Source organism: Haemaphysalis longicornis, unplaced genomic scaffold (genome assembly GCF_048455015.1).
Source record: "Haemaphysalis longicornis isolate Haplotype H1 unplaced genomic scaffold, Haemaphysalis longicornis Haplotype H1 scaffold_2, whole genome shotgun sequence".
Lineage (NCBI taxonomy): Eukaryota > Metazoa > Arthropoda > Arachnida > Ixodida > Ixodidae > Haemaphysalis > Haemaphysalis longicornis.
In genome coordinates, this window is record NW_027526295.1 from 152,529,675 (window position 1) to 152,544,329 (window position 14,655).

Genomic DNA, 14,655 nt, shown 5'->3' on the forward strand with positions numbered 1-14,655 from the left:
TGAATCAATTATTCAGAACCATATTCAGTCACCCAACGTTTTCAGCTACTTCTGTCAAATATTCGGGCGCAGGAACAAGCGCCGGGGATTCAATCCATTCGGCAAAGGCTGTGCGAAGCGGTATCGTACGGCGACACAAATGACGTCACAGATGCTGGCATTTACCGTCGACAACGTAATTACGAGAGCGCTCTAAAACCGCCGTTTGTTTCTCTCTCTCCCACCCTCTCTTTCTCTGGAACTAACTTAAGAACTTCATCAGACACAACACGTTTCTAGATCCCGTTCCTATGGCTCCCACTCGAAGCTAAAAATAATGATATCGTCCGGCATAAAATATTCCAAACGCCCAGCGGCTCCGAATCAGTTAGCGACACGTTTCCTAGAGCCTTCGAATTTATAGAGAGTTTCAGCTGACCGCTCTTGACGGTCCGCTCCGCTTTCGACGGCCCGCTCAGAACAACCGGAGCGTCAGCCGTCTTTCCAGAGACGAAAAACGTCTTTCCAGACACGAAAAACTGAAAACTGGTCAATAGTCATCTTCTATGGCGCGCCTAATAATACCCCATTTGAAGCTTCGGCACGTGAACCCCCATTTGAAGACTTAGCAACAAAAGATGACCGACCATCCAGGCAGGTTTTTCAGATGAAAGCCGCACATCGCACAAACTTCAGAAAACTTTGGCCTCGCCCCGACCAAGCCCGGATTTTCAGCCGCGCGACTGTGTGTGGGCTGATACATGTTTTCCTTCGCTATAAACTAGGTCAACCCAGGATAATTCCTCGAAATATTCGGTAGAATTTAGTTAGGAGAAACAAACCCAGAGCGAAGGGAACCCAAAATTTGAATTTCGGCCCTTTCGCGCTGCCGCGCAAGCCGCGGCAAACGTGCAACCGAGCGCCGAAGCAAACGAGCCAGCGTGCAGGGGAGCCCGCCGCTCAGGAGCGCGCCTCTTCGGCGGGAAAAGCAGGGGGCACAGAAGCGGTCCCTGGAAGAGCAGGGAAGAGCAAACACGCAACACAAACAGTGGAGGCGGGTTAGGAAAGAGGACCGCTGCCAATGCGTGCGTAAAGGCAGGCAGACACGCACGCACTTAGGACGACGAACGACGACAGGGGGCTTCGTCACAGCGAAAACATTTCGCTCGACCGACATTCATTTCCCCGCCTTCCGCTCGCCCTCGCTAACCCCTTCAAAAAGGACCGGCCGCTCCGCGCTTGATGGCTCAATGCGTGTTTGGCAAGCGCCCCTTTCTCCCCCGCCTTCTCGCTGCCGGCTCGCACGCAACCCCTGCACAGGGATTTGCGCACAGAGGAACGACCCGCCAGCAGAAGACCCGAACCCCCCGAACGAATCCTTTCAAAGTTTCGCATGCTTTCAAAGCCTGTAAAATGAAATTCCCTGCGCAGCCTCTTCGGTCACCGCGAAACTGGCAGCAACGGGTCACATACAAGGCTACCTTCACCGCAAGTTTAAGCATATTGAGACTTAACAGAAGAACCTATCAACCACCGGACAAAATCCTCAATAAATTTAGAGTAAGAGCCCACTCTCAGGAGATTACAGACAGACCCACACTGGCTACACTACACTCCTGGTACCCCATGATATATTCTCCTTTCTGCCCGCGCTGCCGGGAGAGGGCGGACGCTTACCACACGGTATGGGTAAAAAGGGGCTTTAGGTATGGACACGCCAGTATACAACTACACACCCAACCACAAACACGTCAAGGGAGCAGTGAAAGGCCTCCCTGCTCAGCCATGACCCTGCCTGCCAGCGATGGCTGGTGGAGAGAGCCACAGTGGCGTTGGAGGCCGGTGGAATCCTGGAATTAGGATAACCACCTTTTTCCCTCCCCCCTCCTTTCTTGAATAAATATTTTTCAATAAATCGATCTCTTCGCGCAACTCAAGAGTGCTGCCCCGAGAAACTACCCCAACATTTCGGGCTGTTTCTCGCGACAGCAGCAACCCAAATTGTGGATTTCAAATAAATAAAAAAAACCGCAACAAAAAGAAAGTTTGCGATGGTGTCTTTTTTTTTTTTTCCTCCCTCGGTGCTAGCTAGAAAGCCGAGCTAACCGCTATAATTGCATGTACCCGACTAAATATATGTTCGTTTGAACATGTCTCTTCAATTACGACGCGCCTGCCTCTTGGCGCAACTTCTTTTGCAGCTCACGGAGTTCCGGGACACACGTTTATGCCGCCATTTTTATGCGCGTTTTACGTCACACTGATAACAAGCAAACGCCATTTATGCCTTCTCTCTCTCTCTCTCTCGTTTGCTTTTTTTGTTTTGTTTTGTTTTTTCGTTCGCTGGATATCCATACTGAAACGCTGCCGAGGTCATCGGTTCTCCGACACTGCGCGCTACGTCAAAATCCAATCATCCATCAGTTTCCTAATATAGACAGCGTGCGCTACCGCGTCCAAGAGGGAGACAAAATGACATTTGACGGCTGATCGTGCTCGCAGGCGCTCCGAGCCGCACAACGAAGCGCATCGCGTTAACCTCCAGGCGAGCCGAAACAATTGCATCGACAAAAAAAAGAAAAAGAAAATAAAAGGAAAAGGCGCGAGCTTTCAAAATCGCTGGATGACGTACACGGCAGCTTCTATTTTCTCGCTAACGATGCGCGTACCTGCTACACGGGGTCGGAGCGACAGCGGTGGAAACCGGCATCCCGCACGGGAGGAGGGAGAGGCTGCAACACTGGAGACGACGGACGATAATATTGGAAACAAATCACTTTTAAAATGAAACGGGTGAGGGGGGGAGCAACGAGTGCACGGTGGCGCAATGCACGCACTCAGAGAGAAGCAAACAAGCGCACTGGAGAAAACCCCAGCGCCGACGACAACCTAGAGCTGCGCGGCGACACTGTCGGCAGCCAATTTTCCGGGTGAAAACGCGCAGGGGGGCTTACAGTAGCAGAGCGAAGAAGGAGCTTGGCACCGATAGATTTAAGTTTTAAGGAGAACGACAACGTATTAAAACGAAGGCACTAATCAATCACTGCGTACGGCAGCCCTGTTTCTTTTTTTTTTTTTAGAGGATGGAATAAGGGGAAGGGGGGGGGGGAGGGGATCTGTGTTATTTTTAGAATTCTGGAGAGTCCCACAGCTATGCGCACACCATAGGCACCCCTAGAGCCACTAGAAGCGTAGCTTATTTATTTCTTCCCCCCCCCCCCCCCCCCCTTTCACTATAACTTCACCTTTGCTATAAGCACTGGGCACGGAATCGACGACATAAAAAATGTCGGTGAGAGATGAAAAGAGAAAGTGGGCAGCAGTTCCCGCCGTCTTGCAGGCCTCGCACAATGGCGAAGGAGCCCGTTCGACACTGTGTAGGCTGGTGTACACGCTGACCTTGTTCGCTGTCGGTAGATGAGGCTGACCTCTGCTCAGGACAATACTCCTCTCATCATATGGGGCTGCTGCAGTTGTGGCCGAGCGGACATGCAAAATCGACGCTCCGAGTCCGCGCTATCCCATAACACAACCACACTAAGGAGGCGAGAGAAATTCATTACGGGGTTTAACGCGCCGAAGATACGCCTGGACTACGTGGCGCGCCGTAGCGGAAGGGGGCTACGGATTCATTTCGACCACTCGTCGATCCAAATCTCGACACACGGGCGTTTTTTTGCTTGCTGCCTCTATCTGAAAAGCAACCACCGCGGCCGGGATCCAACCCGCGTCCTTGAGCCCAACAGCACAACGTCTTCGCCACTGACCCACCGCGGAGTGTGGGCGGCGAAACAGCGGCTGTTCTGCCGACAGAGGTCTGCGCGCTCTCATCCCGCTGGCTCCGCATGCGTGAGAAGGAATCGAGCGAAACATCACGCGTAAGAACCCCCGAGACCGCAACTATCGGATGCACCACTCAAGGAAGGTAACTCGGGGAAAGGCCAGTGCGTATACGCGCCCCATATACCCGAGCGGCCCCAAGCTAGAAAGGCGAGTGGTATCACGCCTAATGCTGGTGGTGACTTAACTGATGAAATCGGAAGCCAATACCAACTTATGAGGACGCCGAGGAGAAGCAACTGCCGGCAAGATCTACAGTATGCCGGCAAGATCTACAGTACAGATCTACAAATCTACATAAATCACGCCAACAACTCCTACGTAACAAGTGGCGCAGTTTAAGGGGGCAGCCGTGATGCGCGGTGAATGGATACCGGTTTTAAATGAGGCCAACACCACCGCTAAACATCACTGCACGCAAAAAGAATTTACGCAACCGTGTCCAAGACAACCACGGTCTGAGTAGGCATTGGTTTTTCATCTACCAAGTGTTTCGTTACGTGTAACGCTACAATTAATAATGACGAAAATAATAATCGACGTAGGCAGTACTTTCTGAAACCATGCATGCCACATGGCATCCCCAGTGCGACAGAATCACGCATGAGTTTAATTTTTCATTTGCGCAAAGGTTACAAAACACGCACGACATGCGATTTTCTCAGGCTTTCTCAGAAATGTGACGTCACATCACGTCAGCTCACAGAGGCCGAATTTTTAGGCATTAAAAAAATCGCGTTTTAGGCGCCAAAAAACAGGCAGGCAGAACAGCGTTTTAGTCTACCAACGTCGTAAATATAGGTACCACAAATTTTTACATAAATGAAAATAATTTCAAACGAAGACGTGTGCGACCTGTATTTACGACAGGAAAACCAAAATTGGTGTTGTTTATGATGGCACAAAGGCGCCAACAGTTGAAGATAGCCGTTCAATCGCCTCATAAAACTTCTGAACAAATGGCGATTAAACAGGCTTAATTCAACAAACGCGATGCTCACATTCATGCTCTATGGCCACCGTCGCTTAGAGCGTCGCATATAGAGAAACAGGCATGGAAAAGAATACTTGAGAGCTGGGAATACGGGTTTTAAAAAGCGCTATACTGGGGTACAAGTCAAGAACGGCAATAGCTGATGCAGTGTTTCACTCCGCCGAAGCGATGGCCCCAGGGGTCAGCACGGGCGCGCGTTTTGAAAGCAGATTGCGTTTGAAGCATGACATCACCTGCAAAAGCAAACGCAAATTAGGATGAGCTTATAAGTTTGCCGAACGAGCTATTTGCGCTTACATTTAGGGCACATCCTTTTTTATATCAGTAGGAATTGTGGGGTAAACAGTGAAAGTTGCGAAAGTACACGCGAACATAGAAGTACCGATGCGTACTGCTGTTGGTACTGCGCGCACTATGCTTGGTTTAGCTGAACAGCACTGCGGCGCTTCGGGATTGTTTCAGACTACACTGGCCGATTGGCGTAAGCAACGGTGTCTTGCGTGACCCTGTTTGTACAGCAAACACCGTTTCACGAAACGATTATGTTCTACCTTAACAAAACCAAGCCAGGTACAAATATGGTCAAAGACAAACCAAAGGCATGCAGAAAACGGCCCGCCGCGGTATGATGGCGCCATCTAGGTTGAGTAACGATAAACAAGGCTCCCCAGCACATATGATGTCATTGCAGACGTCGCGAAAACACGCCATTTCACGGGAGAATCAAAATTTTAACTTGCATTGATTAATTTTTCAGTAAATAAAGCGTCGCTTGATTCCGGACAAGCGCTGGGGGCACTACAAAAGACGAAATATTTCGAACAAAACAAACTTGCAATTTGTCAGCATGGCCCCTTTAAGCAAATCTAAGCTTTATCCACTTAATAACGGCATTCCCTTTAAGGAAATGTCTTTTCACGAAGCGTCGCCTACCCAGCCCGCTTTCAGCGGTCGCCTCCAAAATGTTCTCTTAAATCGAGAGAAACAGCGAAGGGAAAGCAGGAAGTTCCGAGTGCATAACAAATTCATGGTCGCCCTCCTTTCATACGCGCGAGCGTGCGTCTCCGCAGAGACGAGGACAGCTTCCTTTCTTACCCCACAGCAGCACTAAATATGCGCCCGATTTACGAACGCATTGCGCTTCAAAGAGAGCGTGCGGGGGAAAGAAGGAAAATAATGCGATTCGCGAACGCGTAGTGCGACGAAGATGAACGCGACAAAATGAAACAAAAGGGGGGATTGCAGTGGAAATGCGCGAGGGACATTCGAATGCGAGATGAGGCAGCACTCGCTATTCCTTTCAAAAGCACTTTATATGGAGGGGAAAAAAAAAAAACGAAATTGCGGAAATGTACACACGGGGGGTGGCAGCGCCTGTGCTGACGGATGTTTACAATGCCAGCCATTACCAAACGAACAGGAAATAGAAAACTGAGATCGCTTTTTGTCAACGCGACATCGAGGCTATCTAAAGATAAAGGGGGGGGGGGGGGGAGAGAACAAACAGAAAAGAAAGTGATATTGGCCACACAGGCTCGCATAAAGAGAAACGGGAATATAACGCGGCCCCATCGCAGCATAGGAGAGAAGGACGGCCACGACACTATATTCATTGTTCGACGGCTTCACAATTTTTTTTAGTGTTCTCTGCCTTTCAAGTACTGTTTCTCGCCATTTTTATTATTCTTATTTAATGTAGAAGCACGGAGACGACAAAATGACATCTTGCCAGCTTCGCAGGCCATGCGTAGTTATGATGGCATCGGAGAAGTAGAAATAAAAATACACTTTTTTTTTTTTTTTTCAGCGCATCCGCTTCGCTTTCAGTTTTCATAACTTCTCCGCCGATCCCGTCAAGCGCTGCGACCGTGCGACAAATAAGGCGTCCCGGCAGTGGACAGCAACAGTGTATTCGGCATCGGTAATTTTTTCTTCTCGTTGGCGCTATAAATACGCGATGAACTTGGGGAAAAACTATTTGATCTTTAGCATTTCGCAAAGGCTGGCAAACAGCACGCGTTACTCAACAAGCGTCCCTCCGACCAACAAACGAACGAAAACCAAGCCTACTCGAGCACCAAGCCCCACGAAGGACGCTAGCGTAATACGGCAGAAAATAAAATAAAAAATAAATAGCACGCTATAACTTTACTTCGTTTCCCATTCTTGCTTCATTTTTCGAGCAGTCTGTTTATTCTTGTTGGATGCTTTCGGTGAATAGCGACGTCTAGCATACAACTCCTCCATTGGCTACTCGCAAACGATTCCCTGTCCGTCCTCAACGGTGGTTCCTTCTCAGCTAACGCTGCGCAGCTTCCCTTATCTCCGCTGTACAGTGCGTCGAAGCATTCGTCACTCTTGACAGAAAAATCACTCCGCTCGCCACTCCCCTCGTTTTAGGTTTTGCAGAGCTCTTCGTCGGAATCACGACTACTACACCTGCAGGCAGCTGCTCTTCGGAACCGTTCGCCACTCCCCGCGAATATACACAAAAACCCCATCCGTCACTGCACTGTACTCATGTGCCAAATTGGCCCTATCCGTGACGAATGCCGCATAATACGGCAACTCACGACGTCGCTAAGTTTTGCCCTCCAGCAGAGACCATTTTAGATGACGGATACAGCGGAACCGGCGTTATGTTGAGCAACTAGGCTCCCAATGGACCAGTGGGAGTTTCTAAAGCGCTGAGACTTTAATGTTTAACGACCAGTGTTGTGACGAATGTTATAATTTAACATACAATTTGCATCTCAAATACGACTGAAGACTTCAGAGGTAATGCTTACAAGGCCTGAATTGCAGAATACAGAACAAACGCGGATCAAAAGGCGGCTGTCGATTCAACCCAAATTTTGGGTATATGCCGAGAAAAACAAAAGATAAAACAAGAAAACAATGAAAAAAAAAAGTGCACGCACGCCACTGTCTCTGTTTTGTCTAATATAGCATATGCCGGGCGAAACACAGCGGGCGAGATTAAAGGACAACAGATAAACAGCGCATAAGCGACGCGGGCCGCGCCAGACGGTGGTCTAGACCGGCGCCACCACTTGACAACCGGAACTCCGCGACGCGCCACTAACCGCAGCGCCGCAGACAACCACGGCACGTCACATAAACCGGATACGCCGCAACAATTGCGAGTCCGCATTCACAAAAACCGCAGCGCCGTTAACTAGAGACGAGCGTTTAGGTATATAGTAAGAGCGTACCGAGGACATGCGCGGTTTACCAAGAGGATGGAGGGAGAGAGAACAGGACGGATGGAAGAGGCAGAAGCTGCATACGCCAGGAGGAGGAGGAGGAGGAGGAGGAGGCAGTCGAGCCTTCTGCATGCAAGCCAAGCAGCGTCATGCAAGAGCGCCTCTTCGGAGAACGCCGAGGCCTACGTAACGACTAGCTCGAAGCAGCGCAGACGCGCGAGCCAACGGCCTTTCGGGGGTGAAATATGAAAAACCCGCCGGGAACATTGCTCCTTGCACGGGAGGGCAAAAAGAACGCGGATGAAACGCGGCAGGAGGATCCCGCCGTCCATCGGCTGTCAAAGCGACTTCATTAACCGGCAAAAAGACAGACAAAATGACGGGGAAAGAGAGACGACTCACGAGACGGCAAACGACCGTCGCTTGGACAAGCTCGGGAAATACAACTCGCAGTGCGCTTAAGGGGAGAGAGAGAGAGTAGAAAGCAACACCGAGCCCTCGTCTCATGCCGCTTTATTTTCGTGTCCACGTTATAACGTGAAGTTCAAGCGCATTTCCACTGTTGCCGCCTATTGAAAACTTCAACCGCGTTTAAATCATAACGCGAGCTTTTTTTTTTCATTCTTATTACTTCGTAATTTCATTACTCCGTGAACCCAGCCACTAGCCGCTTCACATGCGCTTAAAAAAATAATAACGGGCACTGACAGTAAATTTCCCAATAGCTCATTTTTCCTCCAGTCCTCCGTGCCCTCCCCCGGTCCAACCCCATCGCACCTCACACCGTTTCAGTCCCCGTCCGCTACGCACCGCCGACGCTCGTGCGTCCCGTTGCCTCACATTCCGCCGAGTTTCCGGGCGACCACGCACCTACCGAAAACAAGGCCTCTCCCCTGAATGGAGCCGAGATCAAAGTGACGTCCCCACCTGCAGCACAGCACTAGCTGTCTGGCGTGGAGTGAGAGAGAGAGAGAGGAGGAAAGCGACGCGTACGCCTCCGTTCAGCGCCTTCCGACGGATTCCATTCATCCCGTCACAACCAGCGGCGCATGCGACGCCGCCAGGTGTGACCGAACTCAACGGATCGCGGTCGCCGCAGCGGCCACTGCTGGGTTCCTTTGTTTCGGGCGCATTGGTCCGCTACGAGGGCAGCTTGTAGCTTTGCATCGCGCGCAGGGCGACATATTCCGGGTAACGTATAGTCACTCCACTGCAAGGCTGATGTGCGCGCGTACGCACGTGCACGCACGTGTGTGCCGATCACCTTGCTTGACTCTTTTTGCCGCGTCAGCTTCGCGCGCACGCCTCGCTTTTTTTTCGCAAACCACAGACACTCATCCTTTCTCCACAAGCCACAAATGACGCCTATTTGAGTTCAGCGTCCAACGCAATGGCGTTCTAACTTCGGTGCTCTCAGCTGCAATATACGAATGAAGGCGAAAATGTACGCAGAGGCCAACTTCGCCACAAGCCGTTGACGACAAGCCAGTACCACCATTATTATTGCGAGAGCGATAAGTGGGACATCTCGGAGAAGGAAAATCTCTCATAATGCACAAGGCAGGGTTAAAGGGAGGGAGAGGGTGTTGAGACGCTCAAGTGTGGGTGGCGTTCCTCAGACCGGGATCCCACTGGTAGAGGCCGCAGCTCGTGCCCCCTGTACCAGAGCCCGCGGAGACTCCAGGTCCGAGGGAAATGTCGGCACAACTTTTCGCCTTCGCCCCATCGACAGGGCGAAAGAAGACAGGGAGGAACGTGTGGCCGCAGTGGCGCTGCCTTCACAACTGCTCCCGATGTTTGTATGGGGGAGACAAATCGAAGCGCGGCCCGCCAGCTGCCAATGCTTCGAAGGGTCTTGCGACTCCCCCCTCCCACTGCTTGCACGCTTAGGAGAATCGAGTTTGCAGACAGAGCGGGCGTCAAAAGAGGAAGGGATGGGAATGACGGCGACGACATACCGACACCGGTGGGCAATAAAAGGAGCGGCAGGCAGCCAGCGACCGCTGCCAAGGCGAGCAAAAAGTGAGACCGCTAGAGCGCTAAGCAACGGTTGTCACGGCGTACGAGGGACTTTTGAAGCCGGAGCAAGGCGTGCGCATCGGGCTGAACCTCAAGTTAGCGAGGGAGAGGGGCGAGACGTTCACGCATTCTTAAAAATCCCCCAATGAATCTAATTTTAACAGTGGAGCTGTTTAAACTTGAGCGTGGTCAAGTGGCGTTAGCAAAAAATATATATCAGGAAAAAACTGCGCACCTGTAAAGAGAGCACCACCACAAATAGGGTACTATAACGGTGAAGCCCGCTTTCGCGCATGTTCGAGTGTTAGCATGAAGTGCGAGACACATGCACAACTACAGCACGCGATTGCCATCCGACTGATCGTTGCGACAGTTGTACAGAACCGGTGTTGGCGTCGTACGCTCGTTGGAGGAGGCTCACGACGTGCGACTGGCGAGCCAGATGCAATCGTGCGGTTGTTGCGACCACCGTGCGGCCAGTGCGGCCGCAGCCAATGAGAGCCCGAAGGTGTCGTCGTATTGACGTCACTGTGAAAGTTTCTTTCAACACCTCGAAGAGGCGCTAGTAGCAGTTCCGAGTATTTTGAAGGGAGCAGCGCGGGGCGCGCTCACGCGCACTCCGCCAATAATAGACACCTGGTAGACACATGTTGCCAGCGGTACCAACAGCTTGGACGAGCGGAATTGTCGGTGCTGAACGCTCGCACACAACTTTACTGAAGATATAAAATGCAATGTATAACGTAATAGCACTATTCATGTTTACTTCAAGTTGATAAATGGTTGTCTTTTCTAGCTGCTCGGACTTCTCTTGCACTAATCTAAACATGCCGGAGTGCGCCTAAACAGGGAGGCAACCATGGAACGAAAACAGTGGGAGGAGCGACGCCGACGACGGATCGCCGGCACGCATCGGAGCATGTCTTAAAGGGACAGACAACCGGTTTTTGTCGAGTATATATTCTCTATCCCAAATGAAAGGGCATCACTTAAAGCACCTTGACGAGAAACGGTTTTGCTGATAACGCCCTAGAACTTTTTAAATCGAAATTTTTAGATCTACGAGCCGTATGTGTCCCTCCCAAAACTAATGCTGGCAACCATGACATAGAGTAGCTCGGCAACATACTTTTGTCTGTATGCGAAATAAAAAACAATCTTTAAAAACTTGTTCCCAGCTAAAAAATTTTGAATCGCAGGCTTTCCTGTTCCTTTATGTGTTTTTTTAATGCAAGGGTCCATTTTGCACGAATGCGCCATCTGTTGGGATAGACGATAGGTAGAATCTGGCTTCACGTTGTGGAGGCGGGAAGTTCGATTCTCCCCGGGCGCAACGTTTTTTTTTTTTTTTTTTTTAAAGCTGCCGTTGGCGTATTTGGAGACTGAAATCAAATATTTTGGCAGAACAAACGCCCCTGACTCAGACAGAATCGTCAAAGCTCCTTCGCTGGGTTTGTTTACTGAACGCTGCCGTTGATTCTGGGCATGGTGGCTCAGTTAGCCACACTGAGACCAACCCAGCGGCGGCGGGCGGCGTGTCTTTAGAATTTTCAAAGTAATGTTTAGAAATACATATACTATTTAAGCTTGTAGAAATACTTGTGTTAAAAGGTTTTTAATACGCAAATAAACGTTTCAGCAGTTACAGTAGCTGCTAGGTTTGCAGGTCGCGTGACAGGGACACATATTGTAGTGCCAAGTTTCGACACTACGAACCGCCACCCTTCCGATTTCAGAAAGTTTGCTGCCAAATTACAATTATTTTCGCCAGTTTGTTTAAAAATTGCTTGTGGTTACCGGGCTATATAAAACGCTGGCTTTCATATGAGCTAGAGAACATACACGCGACAAATATCGGTTGTCTGTCCCTTTAAATTCACGCGTACGACGCTCATAGTCGTGGCAGCCGTATTTCCGACCAGTCGTGCATCACATACGATAGCGCGGTCGTGCATGTGTCTCTTGTTTAAGGGCATATGCGTATGCGCACCCATTATACTATACCATTTTAAAAGTGGTAGTCTTTCTTAAGCAACTAAAACGCAAAAAAAAAATGGCGCCGCTTGCACTAGTGGTGCAGGGATGGAAAAACCAACCTAGCTTGTCAGTGTGGGGGACCGACGGGAACGGCCTTGCAAAAAACCGGCTGAAGTTGTCCTCACCGCTCAGCATTTAGCCCAGCTTAGCAAGAACATCGCAGGACATAACAAAACTTAGCAAAGCCTAGCCAAACTTAGCAAAACCACCAGCGCCGCTGTTTATGAGCCCCTTGCACCGCCAGTGCACGCTGCACCATTTCTTCTTTTGTTCATCGGCTGTGAATATTTTGGCGCCTACGTTTCCGCGTGGCAGCACAGATAGCACAGGTGCGACACAGGTTCTCAGCTATTTTACAGAACGCGGTGGCCGTACACTAGGAGAGCCACTTCGATTCCGTCACAGCGATCGAAGCCGAGGATAATTAGCTTGATCGCCCGCATGTTAACGCCGCGCAATCGATACTGCGCGATTCGAGCACCGCAATCCCCACAAATGCGCCCTTCCACGTATACACGAAACAGGAAAACGCCCGGGTGTCTGCAAGAGACCGTAAATTCCCATTTGCCTTCAGATAACGCGACGCGCACTCCCCCAGGAAGCTTAACGGCGGACTGCATCCGAGCGCATCGTTGCATTCGCCGCATTCGCCGCCGTTGAGTAAGCACCGGAAGTCATTTTCGCCAATATTTTTATTTTCTTCTTTTCACGCGGCACGAACATCTCACGGACGGCGCGCGACTAAAATAGAAGCAAATAGAAGCAATAGAAACGGGATTCCATGCATCGTTACGGAACCGGGCTTCGGGGAAATATAACTAACGCGCATTAAAAAAAAAGAAAGCAGGAAACAACAACGAGATTGACGCAGTCTCGGCAGATTTGACGCACGCCGCTCAGTGCAGCAACTCCAGGGCTCCATACAGCAGTCAACATAACATGCCAAGTGGTTTCTTGATACCCTAATTTCTAAATTGTCAGCGACACCCGACATGCCGAAACACTTGTACATGGTCAAGAGTGCGCGCATGCTGTGTGTGTGTGGATGCAGTGAGAGATCCAGCACCTTGACTTTGAGATTCGGGGCTAATTCTACCGTAAGAACATCGAATGAAATCACGACAGATGGGTACATATTCAATAAAAAAAGAAAAGCTCCTTGACTGAGAACAATCGTGACAAGACAGTCCACGCACGCGCATGCAGCAAGGAGTGATGCTGTTCCATCCATTAATTAATTATTAATTAATTAATTGAGCGACTGGTTGATTTTATGGGGTTTCACGCACCGAAGCTACACCCGACCTATGAGGCACGCCATAGTGGAGGGCTCCGCCGTATTAATTTCCACTAACTGTAGATCTTTAACGTGCGCCAAAATCTCGAACACACGGACGTTTTCATTTTTTGCCTCCATCAGAGAAGAGGCCGCCGCGGCCGGGAACCGAACCCGCGTCCTTGGGCTCAGCAGCACAACGCCTTAGCCACTGAGCCGCCGCGGCCGGTTGCTGTCCATCCAGGTATGATGACGCAGCCCAACAGGTGAAATATCATACCGCTCCGCAATGTGACACACCATAGTTTGTTGAGTCACGTCCTTGAAACCACGCACAGACACGCTACAAACGCACGCACACACACGGAGGCCGCTTATGTCCACCAGCGCTGCAGTGTCCCTGGCAGATTCCTATGCGCGGTTTCACTTCCGAGGGAGTGGCCCCGAACGCGCCTCTTCAAAGCGATAGTATGCACACACACACACCCAGGAAAAAATCGTGTACGCCTCCGTCTAACGACGACGATGGTTGAACGCGAAGCTTTCTCGTGGTGGATTCTTTAGTTGGCCAATCCCACACTGCGAGTATGTGCTACTCTGGAGATACGCTCCACTTTTCCGGAATACCCACAGCAACTCTCGGGGGTGCACTCCGTATACTCTAACGGTTGGGTTTCGGGTGTACAGCGCGAATCGCGTACCTGCTGTTTGGCGTTCGCTTCGCCCATGTCGGAATGGAGCAATGGGATAGACGGCGGCTTCATAACGCGAGGGACCCACGTTAGATTCCGGCCACTAGAAGCGTTTTTTTTTTTTTTCTCCTTTCAGTTCACCCCCGATGACTCATCATCATCGTCAAAGAAGGTTGGCTTTCCTGCACGGCGTATTGGCGTACAACGGCATATCAGTGAGGACAATTTTCGCTTTATTAAGGACTTGGCTCCTGCTCCCATCACGAATCACGGGCGCAGCGCGCCCGATTGATGTCTCTTATAAGACGATACGATCCAATTGGATTGCAGTGCGCTTCGGGGAACTGCAACACGGCGCAGCAAAAAAAAGGAGGACAGTGCCCAGGTAAATCCGTTACACGACAGAACAGACCTACAGCCTTCATGCTATTGAGAAACGGCTGAACGAACATGGGACAGGCCTTCGCTCTGCAGTGGACACAAAGGGCTGATGATCATGATGACTATGCTTCAACACGGAATTGGCAGGAAGGCCTATAGATAGGAGGCACGGGCATTCGCAAGAGCACTGACAACAAACTGTCCTCCGGCGCGCGCACTCCCGCTTCTATA

General features: G+C 50.5%; 1 protein-coding gene across 2 annotated transcripts in view; it reads right to left on the minus strand.

The window, feature by feature from the left end:
- The window catches only part of Ptpmeg (protein tyrosine phosphatase Meg), a 329,222-nt gene that overhangs the window by 298,674 nt on the left and 15,893 nt on the right, over positions 1-14,655 (minus strand). The gene's annotated exons all lie outside the window — the stretch shown is intronic.